The sequence below is a fragment of the Manis pentadactyla genome, chromosome 14 (assembly GCF_030020395.1).
Source record: "Manis pentadactyla isolate mManPen7 chromosome 14, mManPen7.hap1, whole genome shotgun sequence".
Taxonomy (NCBI): Eukaryota; Metazoa; Chordata; class Mammalia; order Pholidota; family Manidae; genus Manis; species Manis pentadactyla.
In genome coordinates, this window is record NC_080032.1 from 12,075,404 (window position 1) to 12,093,585 (window position 18,182).

Here is an 18,182-nt window from a genome sequence, read left to right on the forward strand (position 1 = left end):
AGAAAAGACTGGATGGAAACAAAACTTTTTTAAACTGACCCTACTAAGTGCAATGTGGTTTCCTGTATGGAAAAAGGACAATAGTTAAAAACTGCGTGAAATCAAATTATGTCTGTAGCTTTACATTAATAGTAATGCACCAATGTTAATTTCTTAGTTGTGACAAGTGTGCAAGGATCAGGTGACATCGTGACAGTAGGGGCAGCTGGGCACAGGTATCAGGAACTCTCTGTACTAACTTTGCAACTTTTCTGTAAATATACATTTATTCTAAAATAAAAAGCTTATTTAAAAGAGAATAATAATGTTCCTGCAGTGAGGTGACAGGTGACTTTTTCTGCTTTTGCCTTTTCAAAAACCTTCTTTAGTTAAAAAAAAAGTAAGTGGAGACAATAGTAGCAACAGCCTCCAGCTATGGGGCCCCTCATGCGAACTAGGTACCATGTGGTGGGCTTTATCCACGTTGCCTCATTTAATCCTCTTGACATCTAGGTGAGGGAGAGATTAGAACCGTTTTATCCCCAAGGAATCTGAAGCCCAGAGACATGCAGTCACTTGCCCAAGGGCACACAGCTCCTGAGCAGCAAGGCTGGGGCCAGAATCCATACCTATCTAATCTCACAGCCTGTGCCTGTTTCCAGTTGCCTACCTCCCTGTACCCGCTTTTCTTATCAGCCCTCAGGAGCAGGGGCACTCTCACCCCACTTCTCAGAGGAGGAAGCAAATGCTTAGAGGAAAGGAAATGACCCGTCCAAGGGCACAGCTGCTTAGTGGCAGAGCCAGGGTTTGCCCCAAGCCTGATTTCAACACCCAGATCTCAAGGACCTGCTTTCAGCCAGATGCCTGAGAACAATGCATTCTCAGCATTACAGATGTCAACTCATCCACCTGGAAAGGTTCACAAGAAGCGGGCAGAACGCCCTCCATCCCCTTCACTGTGCGTCAGTCTCAGTGAGTCCCCTCCTCTGATGCCCCAGGAAGCCCGCACCCCTAGATGACAGCCTGGTCATGAGGGTACCATTAAAGAATTTGATGATGTCTGTGAAATCCATGTTGTTCTCCAGGATGATGTCACGGTAGACCTCCACCAGAGCCAGCGCGATGAACAGGACGTAGTGGGCGGACGAGACGTGTTTGGCTGCCCAGATGGTCTCCCAGACGGAGAAGACATCGTCATAGACGAGTTCTGCCAAGACACCAACATGCACACACATGGGGAGGTAGTCAGCCACAGAGCTCGGGTGCAGCCTGGCCCCCCGGGAAAATCCCAGGCCAGCTGTGCTCTGAGTTTCTGTCGTGGGGCAGCAGACAGCAAGGAGGCGGGAGACCAGGACTCTGCAATCTGCCCATCAGAAGCCTCCATTTTCCCCATCTGTAGAACAGGCTACGCAATGAGGTGGGTTGTAAGTTTCCAGCTGGGACATTCTGGAAGTGGAGGAACTGAGCATGTGCAGTTTACACTGACCCTTCCTGCCCTGCCCCTTGACCACTGTCCCCTTCTCTCTCTCCCTACACCCTCCCTTCTCCCCTAGCTTCCATAGGGCTATGTCTGCTCCCCCTGCACATAGGCAGAGCTGATGGCTGCCTCTGGGTTTAAAAAAGAGATAGAGAGCAGTGATGAAGAGCAAGGCCTCCACTGTCCAACGAACTCGGCCTGACCCCAGCTCCATCACATGCCAGCAAGGGGGACTCAGGCTAGTTATTTCTCTCCGCAAGCCTCTCTCTTGCCTTACCTTTAAATGGGGTGATGCCAGTAACGGTAAAGGAATGGAGAGAGAGCACACAGCTCAGCACAGTGCCTGCGACTTAGTAAGCACCTCCATACAGGTTAGATGTTAAAACTAGCACCATCCTAAATTTGCACAACAGCAGTGTCCTATGTTATACATCATTTCTAAGCCACTTGTGGAACATGTCCCATGGGCTTCAGAGTTCTCAGTATCTGATGATCAGCCCAACAGAACGGGAGAACTGGGCTCAAGGGGCAGACAGAGGCGGGCTCAGATCCTGGCCCCACTGCGCCTAGCTCTGGATTTAATTATTCTCAGCCCGAGTTTCCTCGGCTGTAAAATGGGGATTGTAACGTCTCCTGCATAGTGTGGCTGCACGAGAAAGTAGGGGAGCCAATGATCACACCTCAGTGAATGAGTGGCACTCTCTGCCTCTGGCTTTGCCCGGCACTCGCCACTCCCTGCACAGTAGCTTTTCCCCTGAGGTGAACAAGGCCCCAGGCTGAAGTCCGCACCTCGCTTGAAATCCAGCAGGAACCAGCGGTAGCAGAAGTAGAAGTGAGTGTAGTCCCCGTTCTGATGCATCAGCTCAAAGAGCTCCGAGTCCAGGATCTGTCAGTGGGGGGAAAGGCAGTCATCAGCCTCCTGGGAAGACGCTGGACCACAGGGGACAGCTGACTAAATGACGGTACATCCTGAACTGGGCACAATACAGTCCCTGACAACCAGGTGGAGTTAAAAAACAGACCAAGGATTTGAAGTGGAAATGAGCTACGTCACCCTAACCCCAATGTTTCTCCAAAGAAAATATGCACATGGCCAATAAGCACATGAGAGATACTCAGCCTCATTTACTCATTAGGAGAATGCAAATCAAAACCATAAAGAGGTACAGCTTACATCCACAAGGACGGCTATAAGGGCAATGACAGACAACAAGGTGCCAGGGAGGATGTAGAGAAATCGGAACCCTCTCGTGTTCTGGTGGGAAGGTGAAATGTGCAGCTGCAACCCCACTCCTAGGGCGAGCCCCAACAGAAGTGAGGAGACAGGGCCCCATAAAAGCCTGAGCATCACGTGCACAGCAGCACGAGTCACAATAGCCAAAAAGTGGAAACAGCCCAAATGTCCATCAGTGGACAAAAGGATCAATGACAGGTGGTCTGTCCACGCAATGGAGTATCACTGGCAATAAAAAGGAAGGACACAGTGACACACGCTCCAACATGGCTGAACCTTGAGAGCATGATGCTGAGTGAGACAAGCCAGTCACAGAAGGCCACATATTGACAGGAAATGTCCAGAATAGGGATATCTACAGTCAGAAAGTGGACTAGTGGTTGCCAGGAGCTGGGAGAGAAAGTGATGTTACAGGGCATGGGGCTTTTTTGGGGGTGATGAAAACATTCTGAAATTAGTGATGATAGTTTTACAACTGTGAATATTCTAAAAACCACTTTATTGTACACTTTTAAAAAGGTGAATTTTATGGCATATGAATTAAATCTCAATGAAACTGTGTGTGTGTGTGTGTGTGTGTGTGTGTGTGTGTCTGTGTCTGTGTGTGTGTGTGAAATATACCCAAATGTTACTTTGAGGAAAAGGCCCAATACAAACAACCAACTTTTTTAAGAGTGACGACCATGTCTGTCATGGTTGCGGCCACAGCACTGGACCCAGGGAATGCCCAGTGACCCTGAACCTGCCAGAGCTGATTTGAGTTGCTGAGTTGGTTGATCTGAATGAAGTAGGATTGAGTTACTGAGTCGAGTTGAACAAGGCTTGGCTATTCAGCTCATCTGAGCTCCGCTGGGCCGAGCTGGAGTAGTTATGTCACAGAAAAGGACTGGGTCATACCTGGATTAGCGACCTCATGTTGGCAAAGTGCGTGTCCATGGCGCCCCCATGGGGAAAGTTCTGGTTCATCCTCTTCATGAGCTCCGTGAAGCAGCTGAAAGCGAGGGCCTCTGGGGAAAGAGCACGGGAGACTGTCAACTCTGTCACTGCCCGTAGAACCCGAGCTCCCAGAGTGACCTACTAACTGATGTACTAATGTAACGGCCACCTTACATTAGTGTGGCACACCTGTCACCAGTGGTGACCCACTGGGCATACATTATTAACTAAAGTCCACAGTGTTCTTGTTTTAACCTAATGTCCCTTGTTCTGTTCCAGGAACCCACCCAGGACAACATGTTACTATAACTTTGTAGTTAAGTTTTGAAATTGAAAAATATGTGTCCTCTAACATTCTCCTCTTTTTCAAAATTGATTTTGCTATTCTTGGTCACTTGAACTTCCATGTGAATTTTAAGGTCAGCCTGCCAATTTTTGCAAAAAAAAATGCAACTGGGATTTTGATAGGAGCTGCATAAAGTCTAGATGAATTTAAAGAGTATTACAATTTAAACAATAGTAGGTCTTTCGATCCATCAACATGAGATGTCTTTCCACTTATTTAGATGTTTTATTTCTTACAACAATGTCTTGTGGTTAGGGTATACACATCTTGCACTTCTGTTAAAATTCATTCATAAGTATATTCTTCTTTTAGATGCTACTGAAAAAGAATTGCTTTCCTAATTTTGCTCTGGGATTGCTCGTCCAAGTATACAGAAACACAGTTGGCTTTCATAATACAGATCTTACATCTTGCAATCTTGAATTTGTTTATCAGCTATAGTTTTTTTATTCCTAAATTTTCTATGTACAAACACAAATAAAGATAGTTTTACTTCTTTTCCAATCTAGGTATTTTTTCTTTCTTTCTCCTCAACTGCCCTGGCTAGAACCTTGTGCGACAAAAGCGGACATCCTTGTCTTACTCCTGATCTTAGTGGGAAAGTCTGTGACCCCTGAATATGAACTAGCTGTAGGTTTTTCACTGGTGCCTTTTATCGTGTTGAGGAAATTTCCTTCTATTCCTAGTTCATGGAGTGTTTCCATCATGAAAGGGTGTGGAATTTGTCAAATGCCATTTCTTTGTCAATTGGGATGATCATGTGGGTTTTGTCCTTTATTCTACTAATACGGTGAATTACATCAATTGATTTTCATGTTTTGAAACAGCCTTGCATTCCTGGGATAACTCTGGCCTCCTACAATGAGTTGGTAAGTGTTCCCTCCTATTCTATTTTTTGGAAGAGTTTGTGAAAAATTGGTATTGATTCTTCTTTAACTGTTTGGTATAATTCAAGAGTGAAGCCCTCTGAGCCTGGTTCTTTGTTCTCATTCATGGTTGTACAAGCAATGGCGAGCAAAGGCCTGGCTGGGTGTTGGGCACCCGGCAATAAGCAATGGTTAGCCAAGGCCTGGCTGGGTGCTGGGCACCCGGCAATAAGCAATGGCTAGCCAAGGCCTGGCTGGGTGTTGGGCACCCGGCAATAAGTGTCACCTAACCTAGAGTAAGAGGGCTTGTTATTTCACTAGGACCCTGGTGATTCACCAACAGGTCTTCTGAGCACCTGCACTGACCCATTCCATGGAGTCACAAGGGAGCTAACACACCTCCTCTGCGCTGGGAAGGAAACTGCACCCCCTGCCCTGGGGCAGGAAGGACACACTCACCATCATCCAGAATGACCAGCAGTGGAGCCAGGAGGTCACACATGCCCTGGACATAGCCGACCTCAATGTGCTGCCAGATGTAGCTACAAAAGAGACACAAGGGGCACAGCAATGGCACCCACAACCTGCCTCTCCGATCCACCCCTCCCTCGGTCAGCCCCCATCCCTCACCTGGACCACCCCCTCAACTCCTGCCTGCTTCCCCACCCCAAGTCACACTGTCTTCAGACATCCTGTGCTCAGCCACCAGAATGACCTTCAAAAGCCCAGTTCAAGGAGGCCGCTGCATGCTCAGAAGCCTTCACGGGCTCCCACTGCACGACAGGACAACGTCCAAACTCCTTGACTGGGGGTGCAAGGCACTCATGTCTCCTCCCGATCCTTTGTCCCACCCTCACCATCAGTTCCCAGGACTCCTTCCTCTCCCGCCACACTAACGTATTTACCTTTGTACCTGTGCTTTTGCCCTAGCAGTTCCCTCTGTCTGGAATTCCAATCTGCCCCTCAGTGATAACAACTAATATTTCCTGAGCAATTACTGTATGCTCTGCCCACTATACATGCGTTGCATCATTAAATTCTCAAAATCATCCCACAAAAAAGGTACTATTATCATACCATTTCACAGATGAGGAGACTGAGGCACACAGAGGTAAGTGACATGTACAAAGCCATATATCTGATAATAAATGGTAGAGGCTGGATTTGAACTCAGGTGACCTAACCCCAGGGTGTGTGTTCCTAATTCACACGTCAAATGGTCTTCAGTTTCTCCTGATTTTGCCCAAGTCCATCTCAAAGGTCACCACGTCTATGCTTTCCCTGATTTCTCCTGATGCCCTAACAAGCAGAAGTCAGACTACCCTTCCTTCACCCCCAAAACTTTTCCATTTTAATGCAACATACTATGTTAAAATTAATCACATTTGTACCTACTGAATGAAATTTCAATAGGTAGCAATTGCTTGGGAGGCTGTAAGACAGAATAGTTAAGAGATGGTGCTTATGAGTGAGAATGAGTTAGAGTAGGGGTCGGCAAACCTTTTCTGAAAGGTCCAGATAATAATTATTTTCAAATTTGTAGGCCATATACTCTGTTTCAGCTACTCAACTCTGTAGAAGCAATCATAGATAATATACAAACAAATGGGCATGGCTGAGTTCTAATAAAACTTTATTTATAAAAACAAGTGAAGGGCCAGATTTGGCCTGTGGCTGTAGTAGTAGTGTGTGAACTCCTGAGTTAGAGTAGCATGGAAAGAGGTCCAGGATATACTGTTGAGTGTAAAAAGCAAGTTGTAGGCAAATTGTTTATAGTATAATCCCTCATAGGTAAAACATTTTTAAAAACATTAAAACATGTATGCATCCATATTATACAATATTATAACTGTCTTACAATATACTATCTCTTATGTTATTATATATCATATATAACATGGCTTGGGAGGATATTCACTAAATTGTTAGTAGCAGTGTTTTCTTACAGATGAGTGGCATTGATGATGGCATATGGAAGAAGTTTCTCTTTATGTCTTATGAAATTCTGATTACCTTGGTTGATTTAGATTTTTAAAAAGCATGGGTTGCTTTCATATTTTAAGAACTACAATATTTAATATTTAATGGAAGTGATAAGCAGCCCCCGATTTTGGCTTAAAGAAATAAAGCCCAGATTCTAGAGCCTGGGAGACAATGGATGTGTGTCCTCCTCACAGCTCAGCCACTGCCCCACTGGGGGCCTCTGAGCAATGCCTACCCTCTGGGCCTCCATTTCCTTCCCTGTAAAATGGATAATGCTTACGTCATACACCTGTGATCTAAGAGAAATGATGTCAGCAAAGGGCTCAGGCCAGGGCCAGGTATACAGTAAATGCTTAACTAATGTTCTCTATTATCACCAGCACCACGACTGTTGGGTTATTGCCAATGTGGGCTGGAAGAAGATCCTCGGGGGGCACAGTGCCAGCTGCAGAGGCTGCAGTGCCAGTTGGGCGCCCCGTAGCCCCCACCTCTGCCCCCCCACTCTCCCCACAGCCCCCCAACCTGCACATGACGCTGCACAGCTTCTCCAGGTTGGCAGGAGTGAAGTACCAGTAGCTGCGGTCACACCTCTGCATGTCCTTCTCGATGCGGTGCAGGTTCACCGTGTACTGGTCCAGCCGCTCAGGCTGCAGGCGCCCAGCAGGGAAGGAAAGAAATCACACCCCAGCTCCGCAGAGAGGCTGCCTTCCAGAGACTGCGCCTCCCCCGAGCCCTCTCCTGTCGTTTTCTACCTGGATCACTCAGGGGATGGACTTTGTTTTTGTTGTTTTCTGAGAAAGCCTCTTTTGCCTCATGTGATGAAAATTCTTTTTTTTCCCTTTCATAAAAAACAGTCCTACGAAGTGCATAGACTTCTTATCCCCACCTTATAGCTGAAGAAACTAAGGGTTATAACTGTCGCTGCAAGTGCCCCCCTCCCTGCCAAAAACTACACAAGAAGAATGGAAGAACTGAACAGAAGTGCAGTCCTGGCAACATGCTAGACTTGATGCCTCGACCCAACAATCCCGACGAAATGACCCAACGAAGCGGTCAGGAGCATTTCAAGGCCAAAAATTAACCCAGGAAGGCAAGAAAATACCAAAGCTAGTTTTTGCCTTGAGGGAAAGCTGCCATCAGGAAAATTTCAGCTTGGACTTAACGGTTTTGTGGCCTCTCTTCCCCAAAGCAAAGAATCTAATGGGAGATTTTCCTGCATGAGGCAGGACTCCACAGAGCCACCCCCCCACCCACCCCCACAAGGGAAAAGGAAAAAGCTACTAACACCCTGCGGTCTCGAGGACAACTGCCTGTCTTGAACATAGGCGCCAAATTAAGTGTAAAACGTATCTCCCTGCATAATTCATGGCCTCACATCAGGTTTGTGACTTAGGCAGGCTGACAACCCAGATTCCCACCACCTGGGTGGTCTGAAAGAGCAGAGCATTCAGCTTCGTCTAAGGCTGGTTATGCCCCCGGTTACCAGGAAGAAGTGAAAGGCGGGCAGGAGGGGCGACAGCTCCTGGTGTTTGCACTCAGCTTCTCTGGGTGTTTGACGCTTTAACCATGAGCATTTTGATAGAAATAAAATCTTCCCAGGAAAATGGATATGTGGTGCCTGGCTCAGAAAACCCCTCTTTCAGTAAATGTCCTTTGTCTTAAGACTTTTTGGCAGAGAAGCCCACTTGAACATTTAAAAGACATCGGACCTGGGTGTGAATGGAGATGCTCCCCATCAAGGCCGCTACTGACCGGGTGCTCACTGCGTGTCAGGCACAGAGGGTGTGACTCGCTGATTCTGAGACGAGCTCAGGGAGGAAGGCCCTAGACAGAGAAGGAAACTGAGGATCCATATGCCTGAACTGGGATCTGAACCCAGTGCTACTGGACTGCAAAGTCTGGGTTCTTCAAGCACTATATTGTTCTCCCTCCCAAATGGGTTTCTGCTGTGACTCCTCCATGATGGAGAAAAAGCAATGAACCGAAGACTGTTCTGCCTAACTGAGGTTTGTTTGGACACTCCCACCCTCCATGGCTGTTAGATGAGAAAACTGAGTGGAGGAGAATCCTTGTGACTTACGGAGTAGGTGACACCGCTGGAAGACACAGGGGATGTCTCACTGTTGGCAGACGTGGTCACAGCCAGAGCAGCCAGGGTGGGGAAGAGACTTTCCATCTCAGGCTCTTCTGAGAGGTTGTCTTCACTGTCCACCCGGCCGTGTTTCTGCACCTCACCGCCCCCCCCCAGCTCCCCATCATGGCGACCTCCTTTTCTGGTGGAGCCACATCCAGGCTGCCAGTGACAGACATGAACTCATCCATGCTCTCATTGGCCAGAAGGTCGCTCTCCAGGCTGTCCTGCATGGCCAGCTCTTCACGGGGAGCCTCATCCCGGGAAGTGGTGGCCTCGCTGCTCTGCCCATCATCCACACTGCTGTCCCCGGGCCGAAGCCCCAGGGAAGCGTTCCGCTGGGTCTCCATGACACTGTCTTCTGTACTCAGGCTGGGCTCTGAGTGCTCCGAGAGGCCTGAAGAGAAGTTGTGGGAGGAAGGATGGCCAGAGTCTGGGGAGCAGGTGCCATTCACCAGGTTCCCATTAGGCATCTTGGGCTGTTTCTCCTCCGACCTGCCTTCTGCCTCTACCTGCTCCACCTCATCCACAGACTCAAATACCTGAAGACAAGGCACACAAAGAAAGATGGACCACGATACCCACTGTGGCACTGCTTCCAGCAGCAAACTACATATCCACCACCAGGGGATTGCTTCAGATATGGGCTATGCATGCAGTGGAATATTACACAGCCAGTAAAAAGAGTGAAGCAGGACAAGGTGTAATATATGCTCTCATTTGTGAAAAATAAAAAAGGGACCTGCATACATAGAGATACAAGGAATAATCCAGAAAAAAATAAGGAACTATTTCAACTGACTCTGAGGAGGGAGTACTAAGGAATTAAGGCAGAGGACACAATACTTTCCATGATACAGAATTATGTGCAGTTTTTTAAAGTAAAAAATTAGTTAATAACATAGGCAACAGGCTAAAAACAGCACATTATAGCCATGCAGTTGGACAATTGTGGATCAATGTTCAAAAGTAGATATATATGAAATACTATGGACAAGTCTCTAGGACATGCCTCAATGACTTATTTGTGCTTCTTTCTGATCTTCAGCCGTATCCCATGGTGGGTAACAGCGCAAGACCATATTCCAAGGTCACCTGAAATATGTCTTCTCTATATGGTTATGCCACCAACTTGAATTACTGTTAGCTTCAAATGTTTGTTTCTTTTCTTGTTGATTAAATTGCTTTACGTTATGTAAAAAAATTTACCTAATTCCAAAGTCAAAACTAGAATTCATGGAACTGTAGCTTCTTTGCCTGCTGCCTCCCCTCGCTACTCTAGGGAACCATTTTGATTGGTTTCTGGTTTATTCTCCATTATTATGCAAATGCACATACAAATTAATATTTCCTCTTTTCACACAAGAAGTGACATAGTATGCATGTTTTCTGCACTTTGCTTTTTTCATTAATATTGAGTCAGATTGGTTAACATTTCACTGAATGAAACGGAGAGCTGTTAAACAAAACAAATTATGGCATTTACGTGGGAATTTTAAAGACAACCAGTCACCGAAATACATCTTCTACATATAGTCTGCATAGTTCTGTGTCTGCAAAGGCACACAGAAGAGTCTGGAAAGACAGACTGTAAACTGATGACAGCGGTGTTACCTCTAGGGAAGGCCAGTGTGAATTAGGGGTGCTCAAAGCCAAATTAACCTTTCTCTGCAATATTTTAATTTTTTCTTAACAGGGAGAGTAGATTCATATATAACTTGTGTAACTAAAAACTCAGTTTTTAAAAATTGGTTTCAGGTATACAACACAGTTGACAATTCCCGACATTATTAGATGCTCCTCCCAACTAGTGTAGTTACTGTCTGTCAACATAGAAAGATGTTGCAGAATTATTGACAATATTCCCTATGTTGTACTTTAATCCCTGTGACTAATTTATATTACAATTGGGATTTGGGGCCCCTGTATCCCCCTCATCTATTTCTCCCACCCACTGCAATCCCTCCCCCATGGTAACCACCGGTTGCTTTCAGTGTCTATGAGCCTACTGCTGTTTTGTTCATAAAACTCAGTATTTAATGCTAGCACAGAAAGCTAAACCAGACAAACCATAAACGACCAGATGATGGACACCCAATCCCACCTGGAGGGAGGGGAGCAGGGAGGAAGGGGGTGGGTGCAGGGCGGCTGAAGCTCACCTGTGTGCTGCCGCTGGAGTCACTCTGTAGGCGGATGTTCTGGTGGCCTGAACTGCAGCTGGGAGAGGACTGAGGGACAAGGGGGCAGGAGGGAGTGCGGGTGAGGCTGCATCCTGGCAGAGACCCCCTGCACGCAGCCCAAAAGGGACCGCTGGGCCGAGAGTCAGCAAGCGTAGTTCTTACCTCTACTCCTGACTTGGCAAGTCCCCTCTCAGGGCCTCAGCTTCATGTGTTAAATGATAGTGGGCCAGGGGCACTCCCTCCCCGCTCCCCAAGCCTCCTCAGAGGCCATGCCAGCCGCAGGATCCCCACTCCCTCCCCTGCAACCGGAAAATCCCACACTTAACTGCACTGTATTTGAGACCTCTGGCTCATTTTGGTTCAACTCAGAGGACCTGGTTGTATGAATGGCCCAGTAGTTTGCCCCATTACGTTTAGTTCCTGCCTACCCTGAGGCTAGGCTTGGCCGTGTGACCTGCTTTGGCCAATCGGATGTTAGCACACCCACCAGGGCAGAGGCTTAAACGTGTTCTTTCTGCTTTCTCTTTCGCGAGCTGCACTATGATAACCTGCCCAGGCTAGCCTGCTGGAGGGTAAGACACTGGGGCAGAGCCAGTCACCTCAGACAAGTCAGAGAGCCCAGCCCAGAGCAACAAATCTTTTCGTTGTCCAGGGGCTCACAGCAGGCACAAGTGGGCCCACCCAGCCCTGCTCAGAGCAAAACTTCACTGCTGACCCACAGACTCATGGGCAGTTTGCCTTTGGTGGCTGTTTGTTATGCAGTATTATTACAGCAATCAATGACAGATACACCCCCTGTAAAGATAATTAGCTTTCTTGTCAGCTCCTGCTGTTAACCTAGACATTCTGTGAAGACAGATGTGTCTAACTTGGTCACTGGAGCATTCCTGACTTTCCAGAACATTTCTGATAGTGCCTGGCACATGGTAGGTACTCAAGAAGTATTTATGGAATAAAGGAAAGCCTAGCACTGTGCTAGATGCTTTCTACACACTGTATCATTTGAGCTGCACACAAACCTCCTCTATACAAAGGGTTATTCCCATTTTATAGATGAGGACACTGAGTCCCAGTGGTAAAGGTACTTGCCTGAGGCCCCAGAGCTGGGAAATGATGATGCTGGAATTCAAAGTCAGGTCTCCCAGGCTCCAAAGTCATGTTCCACCCAAAAGCTAGGGGTGAGACTGTCCCAAAGCTCCAGCCCTCACTGCTCCTATGACTGCCTGATGGGGTTGATCCTGCCTTCACTGCCCACTTTACTTCCTGAGGGGAGGCGCCCATCACCTCGTTGCTGATGGTAGAGTCCCGGTGCATCATCTGGTGTAGGTGGCTGTCCAGGCTGGCCCCTGATGAACATTTGGCCAAGGCAGCCGCATGGGACTCCCGCTCCCTCTGCCGCACGATTGCCTCACAGCCCAGCCACTCTGACATGGTCTGTGCGTAGCAGGCATGAATCTGCTCGTCCACCTGCCAGGGCAGATGCAAGGTCAGCCAGAGTACTGGGGACCCCTGGGGAGGGCCAGCCCAACCAGGAAGAGGATGGCTCTGGCCCAGGACCCTGAGCCCTGAAACCAGCCATTCAACGTTCATGGAGTTAACATCCAACAGACCTTCACTGAACAGCTACTATGTGTGGGGTACCGGCTAGGCCCTGGGAAGACACAAAAGTGAGGAAGGCCACTTTCTTTCAATTTTTTCCCTCTCTTCCTGCCTTCTTTTATTCATTCATTCACACATTCAAATATTTCTTGAGCCCTTACTCTGTACCAGGCAGAGTTCTAAGCCTTGCAGATATTGAAATGAGAAAACTGCTTCTGTCCTTCCTCATTTCCTTCCTTCTCTTCTCTCCTTCCTTATTCATTCATTCACTTATCCAGTTAATTTGATTAGTGCCTACTATGTGCTAGGCTATAAAAAGGGCTTATGGTATACAAGATGAGCAAATGCTTCATCCATCCACTCATTCAACACATTTACCGAGGGCCTCCCACATGCCCAACCTGGGGGTAGATGGTGGGGAATCAGAGGTGAATAAAGCCGACCCCTTCCTTTACATGCAGACATGGCCTTATAGAGGGTCACAGATTTCAAGCATTTTCTTTGTGGGATTTCAGTACAGAGGGGGGAACATTGTTCCCATGTTACCAGCCCAGGTAACAGGGGACCAGAATCTGCCAGATTTCTGGCCATAAGTGTTGGCAGACAAGCTGATCTAAACAAGGCCATAATGAGCAGGAAGTCTGTCCTATGGCAGGAGGCGGAGGAATCCTGCAGCTATTCGGGGCTTCTGGAGAGGCTCAGGATCCACCCTGCACAGTGACTGTCCTGAGTGGCTCCCTCTGGCCGACCTCCCAAAGACTCATCCAAGCCCACTTCCCCATTTCCACTGCCATTCTAGGCTGGGCTTCCCCGACCCTGCACCTGGACGACCGCAGCGGCCTCCTTCCCGGGGCCTACTTGGCCCCTCTGAGCCCTCTCCCACTCAGCAGCCTTCCTCCCGTTTCCTCTCCAGCTCCGCCTCTCAGTGCTACCCCAGTCCCCGGGTCCTTTGTATTCCAGCCACACCCACCCTCCCGTCCTACCCCTTCCCACACAAGGACACACAGCTTCATGCAAGTGTCCCCTCTTCCCAGAAGCCCTTCTTCATCCTCCTTGCCTGGAAAGCAATTCCTCCAAAGAATCCAGGCAGCCTTCCCCCTGACTTCCACCTGGAAGAGCCTCCTATGTGCTCTTACAACAGCCCCCGGGCTTGCCTCCATCCATCTGACTCTACACAACCCCCACGAACCTGGAAAGGACCTCATCTGGTGCACTTCTGGGTCCCCAGTCCAAGCACAGGGCCTGGCACACTGCAGTTCCTGGTTCTTATCTGCCCAGAAGCCTACCAGCCATGAATGAAGCATGGAGGGACCTCACCCTGGTACCAAAAGATTTTGGACAGTTCCCTGGCATGGGGCCTCATCACATGGAACCGCAGGGTGAGAGTTCCCACTTCAACTCTCTGGCAACTTTTCTGACGACGAGGAAGACCAGTCTGGTGCTACTGTGTGCCTAACACCTCCTGTAACACATTATAATCTCCCTTTTTAAGAAAGAGAAAACAGGCCTCAGGCAAACTACCAAATGTAGGTAGAACTGAATTACATCATTTTGTCATAATTCTATTATTTTTTTTATAGTTTCCTTCCATTTATGGGAAGATGTATTGGTTTTCTACTGGTGGTAGGGATATAAATCTTTTTTTAAAAGTCACATGAATTTTTAAGTGAGCCAATTTAAAGACAAATATTTAGTAAGTAATAGTACAGGTGGTACATGGAGTGTAAAATAGAACCAGGTTTTAAAAACTTAGTATGGATAAAAGAATGTAAGGTATCTCATTACTGAGTTTTACATTCCTAACACACTGAAATGGTAATATATTGGGTTAAATAAAATATATTATGAATATTAATTTCATGTTGATGAAATGACAGAACCACACACACACACACACACACACACACACACACAAAAGCAGATGCAAAAACTGATGAAATCCCTGTAAGGTCTGCAGTCTAGCTAGTGGTATTGTGCCAGTGTCAATGTCCTGGTTTTAATAATGCCCTATGGTTCTATAAGATGTTTCCACTGGCGGAAGCCGGGTGATTGGGTAGACAGGGCTTCTGGTATTACAATTTTTGCAACTTCTTGTGAACTTACAATTATTTTAAACAAAAAAGTTTTAAAATATTCATTACATCTGTTTCTTTTTACTTTTTAGAATGTGACTACTAAAACATTTAGGATTGTATATATGCTACAGTCATCAAGACTGTGGTATTTACTAGCTGATGATTACTAATGACAGTGTGGTATTAGATCAATGGAAAAAACAGAGAGTCCAGAAGAGGTCCCCATTAATATGCCCGACTTATTTTTGACAAGGAAGCAAAAGCAATTCATTGGAGGAAAAATAGCTCGATCAACAAATGGTGCTGAAGTAACTAGACATCCCCAGGCCAAAAAATGAACCCCGACCTAAGCCACACGCTGTAAACAAAAATGAACTCAAAATGGATCACAGACTCAAATGTAAAACGCTTTATACAACTTCAAAGGAAAAAAGAACAGAGGAAAATCTTTGGGATTTAGGTCTAGGCACAAAGTTCCTAGGCCTCATATGAAAGTACACTCCATATGAGAAATCGATAAACTGAACCTCATCAAAAGTTAAAAAATTTGTTTTGCACAAAGACCCCATTAAGATGAAAAGACAAGGTAGAGAAAATATTTGCAAACCACATTTCCAAGAAGAGTTAATATGTAGAGTACATATAAAGAACTCTCAAACCCAGCAGTAAAAACTAAACAACTTATTTAGAAAATGGACAGAAGACACAAGCAGGTGGCAAGCACGTGCAAAGATGTTCAATATCACCAGCCTTTGGAAAATCCAAATTAAAACCACGATGAAATAAGGAAGCAAAAGCAATTCATTGGAGGAAAAATAGCTCGATCAACAAATGGTGCTTAAGTAACTAGATATCCCCAGGCCAATGTACCTGCCTGAGTGGCTAACATACAAAGGAATGACACCACCAAATCCTGGTGGGGGTGCAAGCAGGGGAACTCCTAGACTGCTGGTGGGAATATAAAATGGTACAGTTTGGCAATTTCTTATAAAACTAAACATGCAAGTATCTCATGATCCAGCAATTGCACCCTTGAGCATTTATTCCAGAGAAATGACAACTTAGGCTCACGCAAAAGTCTGTACAAAATGTTCATTGCAGCTTTGTTGGTAATGGCCCAAGCAATGAAAACATCCCACCTATCCATCAACAGGTGGACAGTGAAGCAAACTGTGGTGCGTCCACCCCATGGAGTATCACTCGGCTATAAAAGAACCAGCTATTGATACATGCAACAACTTGGATGGATCGCCAGACAATTATGCTGAGTGAAAAAAGTCAATCTCAAAAGGCTACATGCTGTATGATTCTATTTATACAACATTCATGAAATGATGAAATTATAGGAATTTATAGGAGAGTAGATTTGTGGTTGCCAGGGGCTGGAGAGGAGGCAGGGAGTGGGAGAGAGGTGGCTGTGGCCATAAAAGGACAATTTGAGGAGAATTCGGAATGCCGGAAATGGTCCATGTGTTGGCTGTGACATGTGATAAAATTGTGGAGAACTAAATACCTACATACTGACACTCAAACTCACACACAAATACAAGTAAACCAGGAATTGGGAGTCAGAGTGGTATACTGCACCAATGTCAATACCCTGATTGTGATATTACAGTTTTGCAAAATGTTACCACTGGGGGAAATTGTATAAGGATATATGAGAGCCATCTGCATTAGTTCTTATAACTGCACGTGAATCTATAATTATCTCAAAATAAAAAGTTAACCTAAAAAAATGACATCTGTGGCTTGCGTTGGGATAAGTATTGCTCTGGAGCTTCTTGGCTCCCCTGCACTGCACCTCCCTGCCCCACCTTGATCCAAAATGGGACCAGAGCTCCCCCAGCCTCATAGCATCTGGCTCCTCTTGTTACCGAAGACCCCATCGGGGTTTCCAACCTCCTTCCTTTCTGTTTCCGTCATCCCGAACTGGTAGTGGCCCAGGAGGAAGGGCCACACGGCCTTGCGGATCTCTGGCTGGATGCCCCCGTAGTAGATGAGGCGCAGCAGCTCCTGCTCCTCGTAACTCTGCAGCGGAGGGGAGGAAGCAAAGGCTTGGTCAACAGAAACCCGGGGTGGGCCCTGTGCCCCGGCAGTCCTGCTTCTTAGGCCCAGCCTCAGAGATCATGGTGTGATGTGCAAAGACACAGGTACCCAGATATCTAAGAGCAAGATCCGGGGAGTCCCCCGGCTGCCCACCACGGGGGGAACGGCACATCTCTGCGAGGGAAGACCATGCAGAGGGTCAAAACAAAACAAAAAGAAAGGCTAATACATAATATATTAACATTTCTACTTCATTTTCAGTAAATTGTGTGTACTGTGCTTATTTGGGAATATAGGAGTTCTTAATCTTGACTCAGCTCTCAGAGAATTATTTTAAGGCAGATGAGTTCAAAATGACCATTTCCAGCCGGTTCCTCATACACTAACAGTTTTTGTGCACATTGGGATGATTTTAACAATTGTTTTCTGTATCATGGAATAGATTTGTCCTCTTTGTTTTCTTAAATTCATTTTCAGGCAAAGGCTTTGCAGTTACAAGTCAAGCTGGGGGACCTGCAGGTCCTAACTGTTCACATGTGTGTGTGTGTCCATGACTGCTGGAAGGCTACTCTAAAGGGCACTGGGGTTCTGTCTCCTCTTGTCTTATCTCTTTACTTCACATTCCAAAATCAAAAGCATCTTTCATACCTTAATGCTAGTCTTAGATGTACCCAACAAAAATGGCAAAACCAGCCATTCTTTTGTCCCTGTTGGGAATTTTGGTTTCCATTATGTAGACAACCTTGTTGAAGTTATTTAAAATTCAGAAAACTATTTGTGGCTGAAGCTGTGAACTTTATTCAAAATCTACATCCTCTTCTCCTGAAGCCCACAGCTGGACTCCATTTCCCAGCCCCCCTTGCAGTTTGGTGTGACCCTATCACTGGGTTCTGGCCAGTGGGATGTGAGAGGAAGTGATGTAAGCCATTTCCAGGCCAGGGCTTTGAAGAAGGTGTGCTCCTTCATGCTCTCTGTTGGGAGACAGGTGACCATGAGTCCCTGGAGGATGGTGGGGTCGCAAGACTGAAAGACCTCTGAACATCTGGAGGGAGGAGAGATGCCCTCTTCCTAGGAAGGCTCACCCAGGACTGTCCAGTGAGCAAGAAATGTACCCCCATGGTGTCAAGCAGCTGAAATAGTGGGGACTTTTGTTACTGCAACTCAGTCGACCCTAATACAATAGTCCAACCAAGAAGAATGAAAATATGACCAAATCAGTTATGAAAAAATTAGACGAAAAATATTTGTGCTGCAACCAATCTGTCCTTAGCCTAGTGCCTCAAAAGAGCACCAGAAGCATGTGGGGAGCTTTCAGAAGTATAAATTC

At 46.6% G+C, this 18,182-nt stretch overlaps 1 pseudogene; it reads right to left on the bottom strand.

Annotated features, from left to right (window-relative positions):
• Nucleotides 1-18,182, bottom strand: part of LOC118934084 (small G protein signaling modulator 1-like) — a 126,107-nt pseudogene that overhangs the window by 3,531 nt on the left and 104,394 nt on the right.